Consider the following 19,936-nt stretch of genomic DNA (forward strand, 5'->3'; position numbering starts at 1 on the left):
TCAAAGGCTTCCCGGCTCTTTGGTTTTCTGTGATGCGAATGAAGCCCAAGCCAAGCGTTAGTCTCCAATGCTGCCATCTTTTAATAGGTGACTCTGTCTCACCATCCTCACCCCATTCTACTGTGTTTTTCCACTCTGAAGCAGACGTTTAAAATACACTTGATTATGCAAATATCTGGTCCTTGCTGCAGGTTGCTTCTTGGAGACCAAAGTTTTTCTCCCTTTAGAGTTTGAAAATAAGTCGGATAGAACAGAGGGCTTAGAAAGGGGCTTAGTTCTTAAGAAATTTCAGTCCTGAATCTTTTCTATTATTTTGACCTGAGCGAACACAGCACCCAAAAAATTCTGCACTTGTTGATCCCCAAAGCAGAGAGACAGCAATCATGATAATTTGGGTCATTGAGTCATGGCCCATAAGATTTACCTCGTTATTAAGTGTGAGGTCATCTGCTGTGTGAAGCAAACATGATATTTACCACCACTCCACATCCATCCTCACTTCCCATGTGGTTACATACTCAAATCAACTGCTGATTTTAGTAGGTTATTGCTCTCAAGTTTTTACATAAAAATCATAAATTTAATCAATAACTTGGTTTCTCCACCTGAACCTCAGGATACATGTCAGTTGGGAAAAGAATGAGTATTAAGTCACATGGTGATACAAAATCAAAAAAAATTGTATCATGTTTCCATAATTGTAGTTTTCCCTTCAAAGATACTACTATATTGTTCTTGGTAAGCCAATCACCACCTACTTACTGGTTTCAGAAAGGTGTCTCTCTAAATGTTAACCTGGAAGAAAATGGATAAAATAAAGAATAGATTCCAATTTGAATGCTGAAATTTTTAAGGCATTCTGTGTAAGAAACCATGTTTACGGAAACAAGTGTGCTTTTTGATATGCTATTTTGTACACTGTCAATGCCTGAATATTCTTGGTCAGTAAAATTTTCACAGAACTTTGCTCAATTTAGTATTTAGTGAACATCCACCTCTTTCTTATAGATCGCCTAATGTTTACTCTGTATAAGCAGTGGTACCTGATGTTTCTAAGTTTATTCTACAAGCATTTGTGATAAGTACATTTCACTATATTTTGTTTAATGTAGATGCTTAATAATGATCACCTTTCATGCCCAACCCCTTGAGCCCTTAGGATTTAATAGGTCTCCCCAAAGGCATCATTTACTTCTTCCTAATGAAGCAATGTTTAGAGACCCTGCTTTATGTTCCTATAAACCTGCAGTATAGAGAAACAAAACTAAGAAATAAAAAAAGACAAACAAACAAAATCCCTGTAACATACATCCTTATACATTAAACTTGCTCCTAGCTTGATTTTATTTCCTTTCTAATTTCTCATCTGTTTTTACTATTTTTCTTTTTCTTTTATTTTTCCGTGTTGAGGAGTAAACCCAGGGCAAGGCAAGCACTCTACCAACTGAACTATATCCCCAGTCCTGTTTTTGATATTTTATATACTTATATAAACCAACTTCAATCTTCTTGATGGCATGCTAAGATGATAAAATAAAATAAGGTATGCCTTTGTTTTTGACTAGTTAAAAGCCAGATTAAGAGTATAAGGAGGACAGGGGCCAGGGTTGTGGCTCAGCAGTAGAGAGCTTGCCTAGCATGTGTGGGGTGCTGGGTTCGATCCTCAGCACCACATAAAAATTAAATAAAGGTATTGTGTCCAACTACAACTAAAAATGTTTTTTTAAAAAAAGAAAAAAGAGTATAAGGAGGACAAAGAGTCCATAAGCTTTGAATCTATACTCCAAACTCTGCCAGTCATTAACTGAGCGATATTGATTAACTAAATTCTCTTAGTTTTTTTTTAATCTGATAATTAGGAATATCAGAACATACATTGTGGGATTATCATGAGAACCAGATGATGTACTTAAAAACCATTTATAACAGATTCTATTTTTATCATTAATAATATTTGGTTTATTATTCCTGGACTCAAATGCTTAGTTCATCAGCAATTAAACATGTGGTATGAACTTACTTCCACTGAATGTTTAATAAATGACTTCACAGACAAGACAGGCCACAAAGATCATTTATCTTTTCTAGTAATAAAAATTCACTCATTTCACTTTATAAAACATCTTTAGATCTTAGAGTAGTGAGCCTTTGAAAAGTTTTTATAAAATGAGAAGCACTAAACCAGATGTGGTGACACACACCTATAAACCCAGTTACTCAGGAAGCTGAAGTAGGAGGATTACAAATTCAAGGCCAGCCTCAGAAATTTAGCAAGATCCTTTCTCAAAAAAAATAAATAAATAAAAATGATGGGGATGTAGCTCAGTGGTAAAGTGCCCACAATTCAATCCCCAGTACCACCGCCAAAAAAAAAAAAGTGAGGGGCCCTGCTTATCTTTTCTTGTCAAGCTATGTCTTAACTCTCTGGTTAATCTGTAAATTAACTGCCTTTTGAGAGAGGGTCCCTTCTAGTCCAAGCAGGTGGAGTTTACATGGTACAAAATATGGCTGCTCTTTACAGAGATCATGGGTGAATTACTCTCCCTTATTAAAGGTTGTGGTCACCACAACAATGTACCACAACACAAGAGACAGACTAGAAAATTAATAATTTAAGTTTCTAGAAAAACTGGGAGAAGTTTGAGCCAAGAGCTCAAGGGAATTTGGACCATTAAAAGAGGAGAACATATGTTCTTAAGAAACACTAAAAGGATGGGTGAACATGTGGAGAAATTTGTAGGTATGGCAGGAGGGAGTTCATGATGGCCTCAATTTTCTTAGTGACATTGCAGACAATATTGTATGAAGAGATGGATATGGGAGTTAAATCTTGGAATGTGGAAATGTCTTAATTTTGCAACTGAAAAATGAGAAAGTAATGGGAAAGGTCTTATAACTAAGAAGAATGGAGAAAACAAATAAAAAAGGTAGAATGGCCATTTGGAGGATCCAACTGAGATTGGAAGGCTTGAATTGCTAGTTGTGCAGTTTTATCTGGAAGTGAACATTACTGTTTGTTTTCAGCGAGGAAAAAAACGAGTTTAACTCAATATTTTACATTATTTTACTATCTCTAAAGTACAATTTTTCCAATGAACCATTATACTAAAGAATAGTTAAAGCCATCTGCTAGAATTTTAACAAAATTACTGAAGAAAATGGCTTTCTGTTGAGGAAATAAAAAGGGGATAAGACTTTGGAATCTTGTGGAGTATTGCTTAAGAACTAAGTCTCTGAAATTAGATTTTCTGGTTTTCAAATTCCAGTTTCATCATTTACCATTTGCAAGATCTTAAGTAAGTTAAACTCTTTTTGCCTCCCTTTTTTTTAAACCTATAAAGTGAGGATATAACACTCATACCATGGGATTATTGAAGAATCAAATGAGACAGCTTACATAGAAATTTTGGTTGTCTCCTGCCCCAAGTAAATATGAGTTACTTTTATGAAGCAGAATTTTAAAAATTTCTTATTTCTCGTTCCTCCCTTAAGTAAACTGACAAATGGTAGAGGTTTTCATAGATAGCTACTATCTCAGAACTACATTAGGCAACTAGCTTTGTATCTATGCCAAGAAAGTTGTAGCTCTACTATCTTACTCTCTTCTATTGCATCATTACTCTTTCTGCATTTTCTGGTTTATTTAGTGCTTATTTGCCTTTTTGTTGCAGAAGCCAACAGAAGAGGATCCATATGTTTGGATGGGGCTCGAGTGATCATGTGTCAACAGTAATCCTTTCAACTTGCTTGAATGTAGAGGCTGCTTAGGTCACAAGATCTGAAGACTGTAAGACAGCTTTGCTCAAAAATAACCACACTATTGACAATAGTTAACTACTACAGTGTTTCCCAGAATATCAGCACGAAATTGAATTGCTTAAAGTTGCATTCATTTGATGTAGAGAACTTTACTGAACCACACGCAGCTATGGAGAAGATCTGCTGTTTTACATTCTTCATCTATGTCCTGCCAAAGGAGATATTTTGCATTGATAAAATTTCTCTTCTGATATCCTGACCCATCCTCAGGCATTGATGTTCCTTCCCATCAAAAGTTGATTCTAGCCAGGTGCTGTGGCATATGCCTGTAATTCCAGCAGCTCTGAGGTAGGAGGATTGTGAGTTCAAAGCCAGCCTCAGCAACTTAGTGAGGCACTTAGCAACTCAGTGAGACCCTGTCTCTAAATAAAATATTTAAAAAGGACTGGAAATGTGGCTCAGTGTTTAACTCCCCTGGGTTTAATCTCTGGTTAAAAAAAAAAAAAAAAGTTGATTCTAAATAGTCCAAAGAACTGTTTGAGAAACCAGATGTAAATTTATGGTAGGTTTAAGTTACTAATAGTCCTAATATGCTTTACTACTTGTATTTAATAAAAGGAAACAGTTAACTATAACATTTTCTAGTCATGTTATGAAATGATTTTCCTGCACAAATTAGCATTGTTACTCATAATAGAATTTCCTGCAGAAGTTCCCTTAATCCAAAATATATTTTTATCCCATCACAAGGACAAATAATGAATTTCCAAACCCTAGTTTTCAAAAAATCCCTTTTATTGTATGTTTTTCAAAAAGAGTCATAGATGACTACAGTTGTTTTTAGCTTTTTTTCTCTGAAATGTTAGTTTTCTAAAACTGAAAACATCTCTTTGAGCCATAGGATCTCTAGGACTTGTGGTTAGCTGATTTTAAAATCAATAACATCTCCTTATCATTCAAAAAATAGAGACCCTTCAGAACAACAGTTCTGACTTTTTTTTTTAATTCTTCAGCAGAAAGGCAGTTTTTTACTTAGCCCATCAATTTCTGTTGCCTCAGTAGTTCATGCCTGAACTGGTCTTCTCAGTTTTTGTTCACTTTTGTTTTGTTATAGCGTAAATACATCTTTCTGAGATGGAGTTGCTTTGTCTATACATATCAGTAAGAATTAAAACCCAAATAATACTAAGCCAGAAAAGCAATGTAGGCAACTGTGAACTTAACATACTTGGTTGCAGCCACTTTAGTAAACAGTACAGCTCACACTCCAATGAAGCAAACACAACGGTTCCACAAGTCACACTCTTGATTACCCCACTTCATCTTTCCTGACTTTCCTATAGTACCCTGCCTGATTTTGTACTCTAAGAGATAAAGCATGTTCAATTAAATAATTCACTGGTTAATACCATAGATTCAAGGGCCATGGTGAAAATAAATACATTACATTAAATAGCCTCTCAGAATTTTTTGTTAAAAGTGCGTGTAAATTATTTATTGAGTGGGTGTATAGATGAATGAGCAAATGAAAATAGAAACAAATGGGTAATGTGGGAAGCTAAAATATGGAAATAATATTGTTTGGCTTATAATTATCTAATTACATCTTCTCAGCTATCTCATGAAGTTGCAGAACAGCATGTCATGTTGTAGATGTAGAAATAGAAATGAAGAGAATTTAGATGCCTTACCTAAAGTCATCCAACAATTATTTAGTTACACCAGTTCTAGAATGTGAGCAATGGAAACAGTCATCCTTGTGTTTCTTTTCCTCTTATCTACCATATTTCTGACAAATGAACAATGACTTAAAAAAAGATGTCACTTCCAGATGAGGCTAAAAGGATAAATTTTCGAATACTATTGAGTAATCACCAACATTCTTTTCTATTTAGAAACAATTTGTAGGTATTTATCTCTCATGAAGGTCATTCTATCCCCCTCTGAGAAGGAAATATTTACTGGTTTAAACTAGTCTTGATAATTCTATTTTCCTTACCAATTTTGGCTTAGAAAAGAGCCTGTGACTCAATTCTAAGTAATGAAATACGCAGGACAGTCTACTGAGGAGTTTCTGAGAAAGTTGTTTTTTGGTTCAAAGGAAGAGAAAAATAATAGGACAATAAGCAGTCAACACTTAATAGGGTGTTGGATTGGAAAATATAATGAGTTGGAAGAATATTGAGGTTGGCACAGAAAATAATCTGAAAGGAAAGGAGATAGTATTCAGTGAATAAAATGCTTAAAATTGATATTTCAAAGGTGGTACAGTAGTTACTATTGATTAAATGAAATGTTTTAGGATACGAAATGAAGACATTTTAGTCAATGAAAGTTATGGATTACAAACAATTTAGAAATCAGGAGATTAAAAAATAAAATAAAATCTGAGAGGCCAATAAGTGCTGGTTCCAAATTTCTGTTCCTGGACTTAAACTCCATCAGTTTCATATTTTCTCCTAGTCTATGCATCTGTCCTCCCCAACCCCCCAAATTCCAAATAACTCAACAACTTCCCCATGAATTTTATTGAAATAAATTATTTTGAATAGATATTTTTAATAAATGTTCTTAATGATTTAGAAAGAAGAGGTTGACATCACAAAGATGCAAATAAACTTGAGTATAATCTTTAAAAATCATTCATTCTTCAGACAAAGCAATATACACAGGGAAGAGACAACTTCCCTGAACATTATCATGTCCAGATATAGTGACTAGATCTACTGCAGCCTCCTTGCTACCAGGCAGGAGCTAGCTTGAAAGTAAACCAGCACAATATGATAACATGGCAGAAAGTAGAAAGAACCCGAACCCTTGATGGTACTCATGAGCCAGTGAATTAAGCCTAGGGCATAACCACTATGGGCTTTCTGTAAGATAATACACATCTTTACTGTTTAAACTTGTTTTTTACTTTCTGTAGAAATCCTCATAATCCTTTTAGTGCCTGTTAACTCATTAACTACCTCCTAATATTGTAGGATGTCCTTTCATCCCTTTCTTGATCTTGCTGTAAGTTATCTATTAATGGGAAATCACAGATGGTGGTTTTTTGATCCCATCTCCTTTGCTATCTATGATCTTGGGTCTCTCATAGTCATGGTTATGAAGCATGGGAAGCACTAGGAAACTTATGAGGTATGTGGGTGGATAAGATGGCTGGTGATGGAGATGATCAGATCAGGATGTGTACATCATTGGTGGGAATATAAAATTGTACAGTCACTATGAAATATAGTTTGACAGTTCCTCCAGATGTTAAATATAGGATTACCTTATCATTCAGAATTTTATTCCTAAATATATAGCCCTAAAGAATCGAAAATAGCTTAAACAGGTACTTGTACACTGATGTTTATAGTAGCATTATTTACAATAGGCAAAAGGTAGAAACCACCCAACTGTTCATCAATAGATAAATGGATAAACAAAAAGTGGTCTGTACACATACCACATACCAATAAGTGCTGGTTCCAAATTTCTGTTTAATATTGTTTATAGTGATACTATCCATGCATTAAAAAAATGAAATGCTGAATCATACTATAACACAGATAAAACTTGAAAATATTATGCTGAGTGAAATAAACCAAAGAAGGATAAATACTATATGATACACCTGTATGAAATACCTAATGTAAGCCAGGTGTGATGGTACACACCTGTAATCCCAGTGGCTCAGGAGGCTGAAGCAGGTGGACCTGAGATAAAAGTTAGCCTCATTAATTTAGTGAGACCCTGTCTCTAAATAAAAGATATAAAAAGAGCTGGGGTGGTTCAGTGGTTAAGTACTCCTGGGTTCAATCCCTGGTATCAAAAAAATAAAAAATATATACCTAGAATAGGCAAACTCATGGAGACAGAAAATAGATTAGCAGAGACTGGGAGGGTAGGGGAATGGGTACAAATAAGGGATAGCTAGTATTCAAAAAAAAAAAAAAAGAAAGAAAGAAAGGAACAAAGGGTTAACTAGCTTCATAGCCTTGCAGAATGTAAACTTCCCTTTCAGACAAAGTGGTAGAAACCCAAAGTGGTAGCAAAGTCCCAAAATGGCTCAAAGGAGCTCATAAGCAACAAGGAAAAAAAAGGGTGAGGCCCAGCTTGCACTGTCCGTAAGAACTATGTGACTTCAGGATCCATAGACTCCAAGAGTTTATTTTTTTTTCATCCAATGGTGGTACAGAGCAGTCAATGGGAGCCCATAGTGGAAGGGGAAAGTGCCGTAGATTGGAAAAGGGAAAGAAAAAGAAAAAGAAATTCCTGCAACAAAGGTAATTGCAGGAGCTGCCTGAGATTGTCTCTTCCTTTCCCTTGGCAGGGTCAACTAGCTGTGTGTGAAAATGAGACTTGTCTGTGTCCTAGGCCAGAGCTCTGACTCCAGGGGGTCCCAACTAACCAAGTCTGGTCACTTATCCCCAAAAAGCCAAGCAGAAAAGGTCATGGTGAAAGGCAAGAGGAAAGAAAGGAAGGAAGGAAGGAAAGAATGTAGGAAGGCAGGCCAGGCTGTTTGATTCTTAATGTTTGCACTGGTAGCTACAGTTGAGTTTCTACCCTCAGATCAATCCCCAGTGATAAAGTATCTCTTCTTGACAGGAGCAGTAACTGGAATATGCAGGGTTAAACAAATATTAGATGACAGAGGAGGGGAGGAAAGTATAAGTTGATAAGGGCTAGTCAGCTCAGAGTGGCTCTTTTATACGGTGTCAGTACAGCAGAGTAGAAGCAGCTTGTCAGAAAGGAAAGATACCAGGCAGAAGAAAAATACATGCCCACATTATCCAATGTCAGGAGCTGAAAATACTATTTTGAATCTTTATCCTGCACATGGGAATAACATCTTTATAAGAAATTGAACACTAAATAGGCAAATATTAAAACAATTTTATTTACTGACCCGTCTTCATTCATTTATTCAACAACCACTTACTAAGTGGCTACTTTTTGGAGGGGGCTGGTGGCCTAATAATTAATCCAAGGTAAACTTTTGAAATGAGAATTTCATTTCAGTCATCTTGCCTCTGTGCTCTTTCTGGAGGCTTCAGCTTTTCCTTTCCTCCCTCAGACTTTGGAACTCAGAAACTATTAGCATAAAGTTTTCCATCATAGGAGTGACAAAGCCATTTAGGACAAAAGACGGTCCTGTTCAGAGGGAGACAAAGTGTTGAGGAAAGAAACAGCAACAAGCTGTTAAGATCTATAACCTGCAGATAGATTGGATAATGATATCCTCTGTTCTTTTTGCTTGCCTGTTGTAATGATATACCTTGATTTTGTAGTTAAAAAAAAATAATAGAACAAAGTATACATGAGAAAATAAACCATGAAAATAATGTGTTAAATTTTTTTCTCTCTAAATTCTTTTCAATCAACCAGGCCTGCTTTGATTGTTTTTGTTTGTTTGTTTGTTTGTTTTTAAAGAGAGAGAGAATGTTTTAATATTTATTTTTTAGTTTTCGGCGGACACAACATCTTTGTTTTTATGTGGTGCTGAGGATCAAACCTGGGCTGCACTCATGCCAGGCACGCTACCACTTGAGCCACATCCCCAGCGCCCCCCTGCTTTGATTGTTTGCAAATGTTCTTTAAAACTTGCAAATTGGTCAAAGGTAATGTCTACATTACTGCCCTACTACAGACTTCTAAAACACTTAGCACTACACTAATATTATAAGGTATAGTATGAGATAATGAACATCTAAGCTGCTCCAAACTTAGTGTCTAGAGTCTTCCCACATTCCTTGGCTCAGTGACTCCTTCCTCATTCTTTAATATTACAAGGTCACATCTTTCTGACCTTGTTTCAAATATCACATCTCTCTCTGCCTACAAACAAGAAGTGTTCCCTGCTTTTTTTTTCTTTTAGCAATATAATGCTATCTATTTAAGGATTAAAAATAAACAAAAAAAATGCTATTTTATCATGGGGATAAGTAAATTGGTAAAGTAAAAAGAAATGCATGGGAATGATAGAAAATTCAGGATAGTGTGCTTCCCAGGAGTCTCTCCTCTTCACCATCAAACTTTTCCCTGTAGCTGTACTGTGGCCATGAAAGACAAGCTGAGCTGTGTGTGCAGTTTTAGCAGGTACAAGGTATAACCTGGATAGGAGAGGCTCTACTTTTAAGTTTTAAGTCCTCCGCTTTTAAGAGTTCATGTAATTAGATTGGCCAACCAAAATAATTCAGGATAATTTATCCCATTTCAGATCTTTACCCTTAATTACATCTGAAAAAATCCACTTTTCTATGCAAAGAAACATATTTGCAAATTCTAGGGGTTGAGGCATGGTCATCTTTGGGGAAGCCATCATTCTTCCATCTACACGCTATCTACCAAAGTAAACTCTAAAGATATCATTGAGCTTAATATAAAAGCAAGAACTATATAATTTTCAAAAAATAAAGGAGAGACACTTGGAGCCCTTGAGTTAAGTAAGGATTTCTTAAATAGGATATAAAAAGTTACTGTAATTCATGAGTACTTTGTGGGGAGATACTTACAACTACACAAATACTCTGTTTCTCTTAACATTTTTGGTTATTAATTTTGACTGCAACAAATATTATCATGTTTTTTTCTAACGATGATTTTTTAATTTGCATAAATTTTCTCTATATTTATTAATTGAAATTCTATCCTGCATAAGAGATGTCCCTTTCCCCCCATGTATTTATTCATTCACTTATTTACATTAGTCAGTGTCACTATAATTTATTTAGTCGTTCTGATTGTCCCAGATGGAGGCACTGGGAGCTCCCTTTAAGTTAGTTCCCATGTTGTTAAGACACAACCCCAATCCTTTTGTAAACATTTCTTTACCATGTAGTACCATTAGACATCACAAGTTCATCTTGCATTCTCTCTGTCCCAGTCTTCCTGTATGATGTACTGCCTGGTTCCCTTTGTCGAAGAATGGTATTTAGAAACCAAGACCTGGTAGCTAGTTGTTCTCATTGCCACTGGTATGCCACTACATATATATCCATGAGTGCATACTGATATTTCTGCTCTGATTTCAACCAGGGTTTGTGTTATACTTCGTTTCCCTATTTTTAACTCTGAGAGAAAACTGCCTCTCATTATCTACAATCTATTACTGAATTGCTTAATCTTTGTATATACAGGAAGTAATTTCTGAATTATTACCCAGATCCTATGAAAAACAATTTTACTAAATAAAGTACAATATTTGTGTGCAGTTTTCCAGATTACTTAAAACCCATTTTGTTCAATCCTCCCAGATGTAGAACATCTATAAAACTTAAATATGGTATATATATTTGAGTAATATAATTAAATTATAACACTAATTAATATTAATGTAATAATATACATAAACTCTAGGCTATGATTTTCAACCTATTTTAATGCACTCGTGTCAATTTCATGGAAATTACAGAAGTTGGATTACTGGGTTAAAATTTAAGTGGAGATGTAGTTTTGTTTAGTATTCTCAACTTTCCTTCCAGAAGGGTTGTACCAATTTGTATTCTCACTAGCAATTATAAAAATGACTATTTTCCCGCAGTCTTGCTAACAAAATGTGTTAGTCATATTTTAATTTATTATTACATTTTATGAATTAAAATTTTGTTTTACTTTTCATCAATATGAAAGGCAAGAAATAGTATCTCAGTGTCATTTTAATTTACATTTTTCTAATTATGAGTGTGTTTGAAATTTATACATATTTTTAAGTTAATTCATTTATTACTTTTTGCATACTAGGGATTGAACCCAGGACCTTACCACTAAACACATCCCCAGTCATTTTTATTTTTTATTTTGAGTCAGGGAGTTGCTAAATTGCCCAGACTGGCCTTGAAGTAACAACCCTTCTGCCTAAACCTCCCTGAGTAGTTGGGATTACAGGCATGTGTCACCATGTCCAGCTATATGTATCTATTTAAGGTTCACTTTTAAAATAGCCTATTGAGTTATAACTTGAAATACTCTAAAATTCTCCCATTTATGTGCAAAATTCAATGATTCTTAGTATACTACAGAATTGTGCAGCTATTACCCACAATCCACTTTTAAAACATTTCTAACACTCCAAGAGATCTTTTATGACATTGATAATTACTCCTTGTTTCTTCTTCTAGTCCAAGTTAACTACTAACTTACTTTCTGTTGACTGCTGACCAACTTTCTATCACTTTAAATTTGTTAAAAACATTTTTACATATGTGTATGCACATGTGTGGGTATGCAAATTATCTATTTTTCCTATTTTTCTATTGAGCATTTTTACTTTATCTCTCTGTTTTTAAGAGCTCTTTATGTATTAGAGATATTAGGCCTCTTTCTGTAATATATACTGAAAATACTTTCCACCTTTTTAATTTCTTTTTTTGAGAAAGGGTCTCACTAAATTGCTGAGGCAGGCCCCAAACTTGTGATCCTCCTACCTTAGCCTCCCAAATTGCTGAGATTACAGGTGTGCAACACTGTGTTCTGGCATAAGAAATTTAAAAAAAATTTTTATGAGTCTTTTAATTGCTTTGGATTTACATTTATAATTTTTGCCAACTGTTGACTCCTTCAAAAGACCATCAAAATAACCTAATTAAGCAAAGCCAAGTTCATTTATTGCTCTCTGCAGTAGCAAACTGCTATCATCACAGGATCTTAGAAACATCTCAAAATAGTGAATCAAGAGCAGATTATTTCTAAGGTTTAGGGAGTTTAGTTTTAAGATGCATTTTCAGTGGCTCAGAGGTAGAGCACTGGGTAGCAATGTGTGAGGCACTGGGTTCAATCCTCAGCACCACATAAAAATAAATTAAGATATTGTGTCCACCTATAACTAAAAAATAAAATTTAAAAAAGATACTATTTTTTTTTAAAAAAAGTTGCATTTTTCAGTGTGCAGTATGGGGTTCTGATTGGGATTGAACAAACTCTAGAATTGTTTAAAATTTAGGATTGTTAGAACTAGGGAACAGACTTTCTGGATAGGCATTTGGAAAAAACCTAGTTGAGTGATCAATTGTTTTTAAAAGGGGGCTGTTTATTCTGATGAAGACTATATGAATAGTTTTTTTTTATCCAAGCATAGATCTTTAGGAAGTTCCTAAAATCAGAAATAATAATAAAACTATTTTACCTTCTTGGGCAAAAATTTCTCGGAATGGTAAAGTCAGGCTGTGGGGCTTTAGGTAGACAGCTTCAGTTCTCATATCCTCTGTAAGATTCATCTCACCTCTTTTACTTTCAAGTCATCCTTTTCTATTTTGATATGCAAGTCCTAGTTCTATGTTCTTTTAACATTAGTTTCCTGTAACAGAGAACATGGAGGATATATTTTTGAATACTTGAATATTCAAATTTTTTCATGTGCCCTTGCATATAAATGATATTCTGAATTTCACTTAGGATTCTTGGATCATAGAACTTTTCTCTCAAATGTTCATAAGCATTGTTGCACCATCTTGTAGCTTGGAAATCTTATGCTAATGTGATTTTCTTTTTCTTTTTTTAAAGATGTAGCCACAAGTTCTGTTCTCATGCTAATTATAATTTGTCTATGGGCTTCCTTCTGTACAAATTTTAATTTTTCTCCATATTCTTCTGGAAAGTCTCTGATGGCAATTCTTATATTTTTAACTGTTAATATGTAGAGTTGCCAGTAAAACATTAACATAGGACACACTCCACTTATAAAGACTTGGAAGCAAGTCTATAATAATTTATTGTTTCCATTTGAAAAGCTTATAAAATATACTTCTTATCTTTGGAATTCAGAAATCTCACAGGCTATAGTCTTTGGCTCACAGGGATCACTTTTATTTAAAAACTTCAAGTCTTCAGTTCAGAAAAAAAAATTATTGTCTCTTATAATCAAAGATCTTTATCTGTTCTTTTCTGTTTATGTAGTTTCATGCCATAAGTTCTCCTAAATCTATCCTTCATTTTTGTTAGCTTTTCATTTATTGTCTCTATTTCTTTGTATTTAGCCTGTGTTGTTAAACATTTCCTCCATTGATCTGGTGAATAATAATTTTTATCTTATAATGTCTTTTCTTCAGGTTTTTGACTGAATTTTGAAATCATATTTTAAGTTCCTAGAATTGTTTTATGCTCTATAATCCTATCTACCTGAGAGTTCTCATTACTTTTCAATTAAAGATTTCTTCTGTTTCTATAATTTCTATATCAGTATGAGTCACCTGTTTTAGTTATTTAGTTTATGACCACTTTTCAAATGTTATGCCCTCTTAAATGAACATGTTTCTTTAACACTAGAATCATCAGTGAAAAATAATGAAGGCCCTTTTCCCCTTTGGATCTAGAAACAAGTTGGTTCGAGAGCTCTCTTGGTGAGGTGTGAGGAGAGCAGACTCTGTTCTGGCACTTCTCTAGGACAAGTTCAATGAGGGAACATTAGTGAGATTAGACCATCTCTCCCAGGCCTATAGACAGGAGGCAGAATGTGTTCTTCTGAGTCTCTGGGATCAACTCAATTCAGCTAATTGCCCTTCTGCCTCAAAAAGTAATGTGATCTCAGCCCGAGCTTGAACAGAGATACACAAAGCTACCCTTAGAAAAGGATATTCTCAGCACAGTTGCCCCATGCCTGTACTACGATACATAAAGAGTTCAGAACAGTGCCTGACAGAGTAAATGCTCAATAAATTTCTCACTACTATAAAACTTATTAGCTCTTTGTCCCAGTTTTCTCAAGGGTAAACTTCTAAGATCATCTACAAGACAATCAAAACATTACACCATCCAAATGGTCCTCTTAGCACATTATCTATACATCACTATGCTAAATGTCATTCTCTTTCTCCTAAGTGTACCATCAAATGCTCTATCAGTTATACAAGACATTTCATGTTCTGTGTTCCATTAAAAAGAGTCATTGTGCTCAGGTTTCAAAAAATAGAAACAGGGATTTGATGCCTCATGTGTTTGATGCCTCATGCCACATTCCTCACCATCAGATTTGAGCGCAGCATGGAGGATGATTCCATGCACTTGGGCACTGTCCCACCTTAAGCACACACTGTCGGGAACCACTCTAGATAGGAGCTATATACACACCTTTAAGTCCCGAGTAAAGAGATACTGAACAGGTATTGCACCTTGCAATACAATTTGGACTTTACCTCCACACTGATAAAGAGGTGCAGCTCCAGGAGTGGGCATCACCCAATGGGGTTGGCTTACACATGCTTGTTTGTTGTAACCCTACACCTTGCCTCATTTGAATGGCTTCTCCTCAATAAAACCCAGGTTCAAAAGGTGCTCCCTCTCTTTCTTGCCTGCCTTGTCCCCCTTGTGGGAGCTGTGGCTAAGGAGCAGTCACTAACCCAAGAAAAGGTACTTTCTATGTCTGTGTCTTTATTTAGTCCCCAAATTCACTTGGAGTTACCTTGACAGGCTTAGTTGTGTGTTGCAACAAAACACCTTGAGTTTTCTTACTTGTCTGCCTTGGCTTTCTTTAAAAACTCTCACCCTGATGGAGAAACAGTGACAGAGAGCTGGCCCAGTAAGTTTTTAATATAGGGTCTCATAATCAGGAAGTTAAAAACCATAGAGGCATTGTTCTTTGTGCATTAGAAGTTACAGGGCTAGAAACATTCTTGTAGCTATTTTACTGTTGCAATGCTAGGAGCTTCCTGTGGCACTCAGGGAACCCATTGTCCATTGTGGGCAGGCTTGAAGGTTGTAGCACTGGTGAAACATTGTAGCTAACTTTCTATGTTCAGAATCCTCTATCCCTGGGAGATGGTGTCTGAGGTCTCGGTCAAGAACTGAGTGACTCTTGTAGCTAGCACAGAACCTCCTTTTGAACAGTGCATCACCATGCAAGTGGGCCATCTCAGTCAGGGTCTTTGCACAGACAGTATTCCCAAAAGGGGCATTGCTTCTGTTACAGGACAGTTTCAAAATCTTTTATTCAGTCACCGCTTCTGACACATAATCATAAATTTTCTAAAGTTAAATCTGAATATATAATAATTTGGAATACCTTAATGCTTATCACTTGGCTGAGTCCCTTTTGTCAAATTAGAACTCTAAAATTATGTACCATTCTTTACCCCAATGATCTAATACATCAATGGCTTGCTTTGTATCATTTATTTTCATAATTCATCCTTCGTGAAAATAATTACCAAACACATGTACCATAAAAATGAGGGAAACTTAAAGACAAAGAAAAAATAGTAAAACTAAAATAAAAGAGAACTGTGTCAGAGAATGGGAGCCTTTGACTCAGGAAGAACAAATGAAGGAGTTACAAAAGCATCTTATAATGTAGAGTGGTTAAATCTTTGTAAAACCAAAACTTATTCTGTGTGTGTAAAGAAGTGGTTTCATTATTTTTGGATATAAGCAAAGTTGGAAGGCACTTTGGAGGGAGATGGGCATTCCAAGATAAGCATGTTAGAATCCTCCAGAGTTGAAATGCCGAGAGGGTCTCATAGAGAATATATAGAATATGGGATATTTTGACATTGATGACTCCCTTTAAAATAGGTTATATTTATGATCCTCGGTTTTTAATCACAGAAATAGAGTTGTGAAAAGCTTCAAATTATCATTTAACTCATTCCCCAATCTTTCATCTCTGAAACAATCCATAGGTAAATAGTAAATATAAGTATAAATTTCAAAAGAGAAAAATCTACAACCCCTTTAGTAACCTGTAGTTGTATTCACCTTCTTTCTCCTCTTTCTCCTTCTCATACTTCTTCATTCTCTGAATTTCTGATTCTTTACCCTTACATTGGCACTACCTTTGTCATCTTTCATGGAGACTATTCAGGTAACTTCCTAACTGATATTTCTGTGTTCAGGCCTTCCCCTTTTCAATATATTCTCCATACAGCTGCTATTTCTAAGCAAATAGCTTATCACGAGATTCCCTTACTCACAAACACTGATGGCACACCACTGCTTTTATTTTAAGTCTCTGAATGTTTAATACAACATTTTTTCTGACTAATCATTTTTCCAGGAGTAACCAATTCTCAATCTTTACCACATTGAAACAGTCACTATTCTTTAAACATACGATACGTTCTGTGTTCAATGCATTACAATTCCTTATGCCAAAAATGGTCTCTTTGCTTTTATAAACTTTACTTCTTCATCACAGTGGCTTAAACATCATCTCCTGTGTGAAGCTTTCTGAGATTCTGTCTTTAAAAGGAACTGCCATTTGTCCTAGGATTCTTAGCTTTCCCCATCAGAGCACTTAAAAGTATGAATTTAAATGAGACAAAGACTGAAACTCATTATTTAAGTAAGCAATGCAACAGAATCATGGGTTGTTACTTTTTATGCCTAAAGGCATAGGACAGTATGAAGAAACTTAGTGAAGAAACTATGTAAGCATTTATACTTTTTGGAAAAGTGAGGCAATTTGAATATTATTACTGGAACAAGAAATTACTATATAAGTCTGCCAATCATAATTATAGGCTTCTAGTAATTATAAGGTTTTTCCACAAGATGTAGCAAAATATACAGAAGCTCAGTTGTCTTATTTTTTTTTTGTTAAACAGAAAATAGAAGATTACAATAGAATTATGTGTTTTTTCTAAGTTGTCACATTGAATAAGATAATAAGAATGATCTCTTTACAAATGTCCTGAATTCTGTACTTAATGTAGTTAATCAGAGCAGTCTTAGGATATGAGAGAATGTCTGCTCTTCTGCAGTTCTAAGAGAAGAAGAAAGATTTTAAGTTCATCTTTCTGAGAGTGTTGTCAGATACATTCCCAAAACCATTTGATTAGATAAGTGCAGGCTTGAGAATGCTAAAACTTACAGTATATTTTTTTTAAAAAAGCATAGATTTTTAATAAATGGAATTTTAGGCATTTCATGATTTTATTTCTACACCAAGAGTCTATTTCCCCATTGAGTTAGATCTAAAAGATTGGTCCTTAGCTTTGCTTAACCTTGAAACTTCCTCCTTAGCACAGAGATTGTTCAAATATTTTAATGTTGTGAGTGGCAAACCAAAATGTACCCATGTCTGTCAGAAGGGAAAGACAGTATAATCATCCTTGTATCCATTAGCCAAGTCTCCAGTGCAATATGATTCACAAAGAACAATTCAGAGACTAATCCAAAATGAGTAACTAACACCCTTCCTGGAACAAATTCAGATTTAATATGAGACTCTAGGGAATAGAACTTGAGACTTCATCTAATCCTGTTAATGCTTGCCTCTTAGTTGAGCAGGCTACATCATGTTCAAGCAGACTCTGGATTAAGAAGTTTAAAGCAACCAAAACATGTACTCAGATTTCTTTGTTCCTTTTTCAATGTTCCCTTTCTCTGGTTTGCACAAATACTAAAGCCCAGGAGCCTTGCTTAACTCTGGAATCTTCTATTGTCACAGTCTTAGCAGCCCAAAGTGGTATCCCAAACCTAAATTTTTCTTTTCACTTCTTAGAACTTATTGGTGTTTGCAGTCCTTCCAGGTTTCTGCTAACTAATTGGTTAATGTGATAGATTGAACTAAAGCTGATATTCATTGAGATGATATTTGCATTAGGACTAACTAAATGCACTAAATGACTAATAAGGGACATATCAGTATCATCAAGGACCTTTTCTGTGGGAGTATAAAAAAAAAAGAAGAAAGGAAGAAAGCTTTCTGGGGATCCTTAAAATTGCAGCTGCAGTCTGCTCTTCTTTCTCCCTGTCCCTTTTTTTTTTTTGCTTTAAATTTGATTTTTATTTTTTAATTAAATAAATTAATTAAATAATTTTAAATAATTTAAATTTTAATTAAACAATTTAATTAATTCTCATCTAATAGTTGTACTTTTCTGTGCTTTGATATTATAATTTGATACATGTAAATATTATATAATGATCCTAGTCTACTCTTTAGACTGGTCTTGTCTGAATTTGCATGAACTCAAGGTGTGAAAAAGAACCTCATTTCTGTTTCCTCAGACTTTATTTTTATGGGCACAAGTAGTGTTGATTAAGTCTGCATAATCTGTTCTTATCAGCCTTATATAAGCCAATATATAAATATTCTAATGTAAATACTCCAAAGTAAGTCTATGTAAGTCTTGGTTATAGCAGACATTTAATACCCAAAACCAATCATTTTTCAGGTGTCAGCTCAAACTGAAATAATTTTGCTGGTGACAAACAATATATATTGGGTGACAAAGAAAGTGAATCCATTTCTGAACTTTCCGATTTCCATGTTAAGTAAGAACAACTTTGGAGCTGGGCATGTGAACACATGCCTGTAATCCCAGCAACTCAGGAGGCTGAGACAGGAGGCTCACAAGTTCAAAACCAGCTTCAGCAATTTAGTGAGGCCCTGAGCAACTTAGTGAGACCCTGTCTCAAAATAAAAAATAAAAGGGCTGCAAATGTGACTCAGTGGTAAAGCACCCCTGGGTTCAATCCCTAGTACCAAACAAAAACAAAAAAATGCAACAACCTTGGAAAATAATGTAACCTCATTGTACTTAAAAGTAAAAGAGAGAGGTGGTTCCATCTCAAACCCCATATTATCTCTGCCAAACAAGAACAACTCAGAAGTATCCATGGTTCTTTAACTGAAGTTTTAATCATATCTTCCAAACCATACAGAGTTTATAAGGAATTGGTGGAACATAATATTTCCTACCTTCTCTTCAACCAGTCTCCAAGCCCTGCTAGAGGTGTGGCTCCTTTAATCTCTCAAAGCCACTTGTTCACTTTGTACCCTTCCTCCTGCAGTCCCTGGGTTCCTTTAACTCAGTGATTCCTAATCCATACTATGCATTAGAATCTTCTAAAGAGCCATATGACCAAGAAAGCCTTAGAAGAGAGGTATAGAAAGAAAGGGATTATTAAAAATGTGTAGATATGTGTTCTGTCTTCAAATAAATAGATTCCCATCTACGAAAGGTAAGAATGATTTAAGTGCTGTAAGGCCATGGTTCTGAGAAAAAGGAAAAGTGGTAAGAAAGTCATTCAGAGTGGGCACTGGATGCTAGTCAGCTAGGAGCTTGCGAGTTTCCTCCCTGAGATAATTGTAAGAAAATATTTTTCTCATTCAAAATAGCTTTTTGTCTGGCATCCCACCTACTCCAGAGGCTGAGGACTGGAAGTTTGAGGCCAACCTGAGTAACTTAGGGAGACCCTGTCTCAAAATAAAATAAAAAGGGATGGGGATGTAAATCAGTAGTAGAGAACC

Source organism: Urocitellus parryii, chromosome 5 (genome assembly GCF_045843805.1).
Source record: "Urocitellus parryii isolate mUroPar1 chromosome 5, mUroPar1.hap1, whole genome shotgun sequence".
NCBI lineage: Eukaryota > Metazoa > Chordata > Mammalia > Rodentia > Sciuridae > Urocitellus > Urocitellus parryii.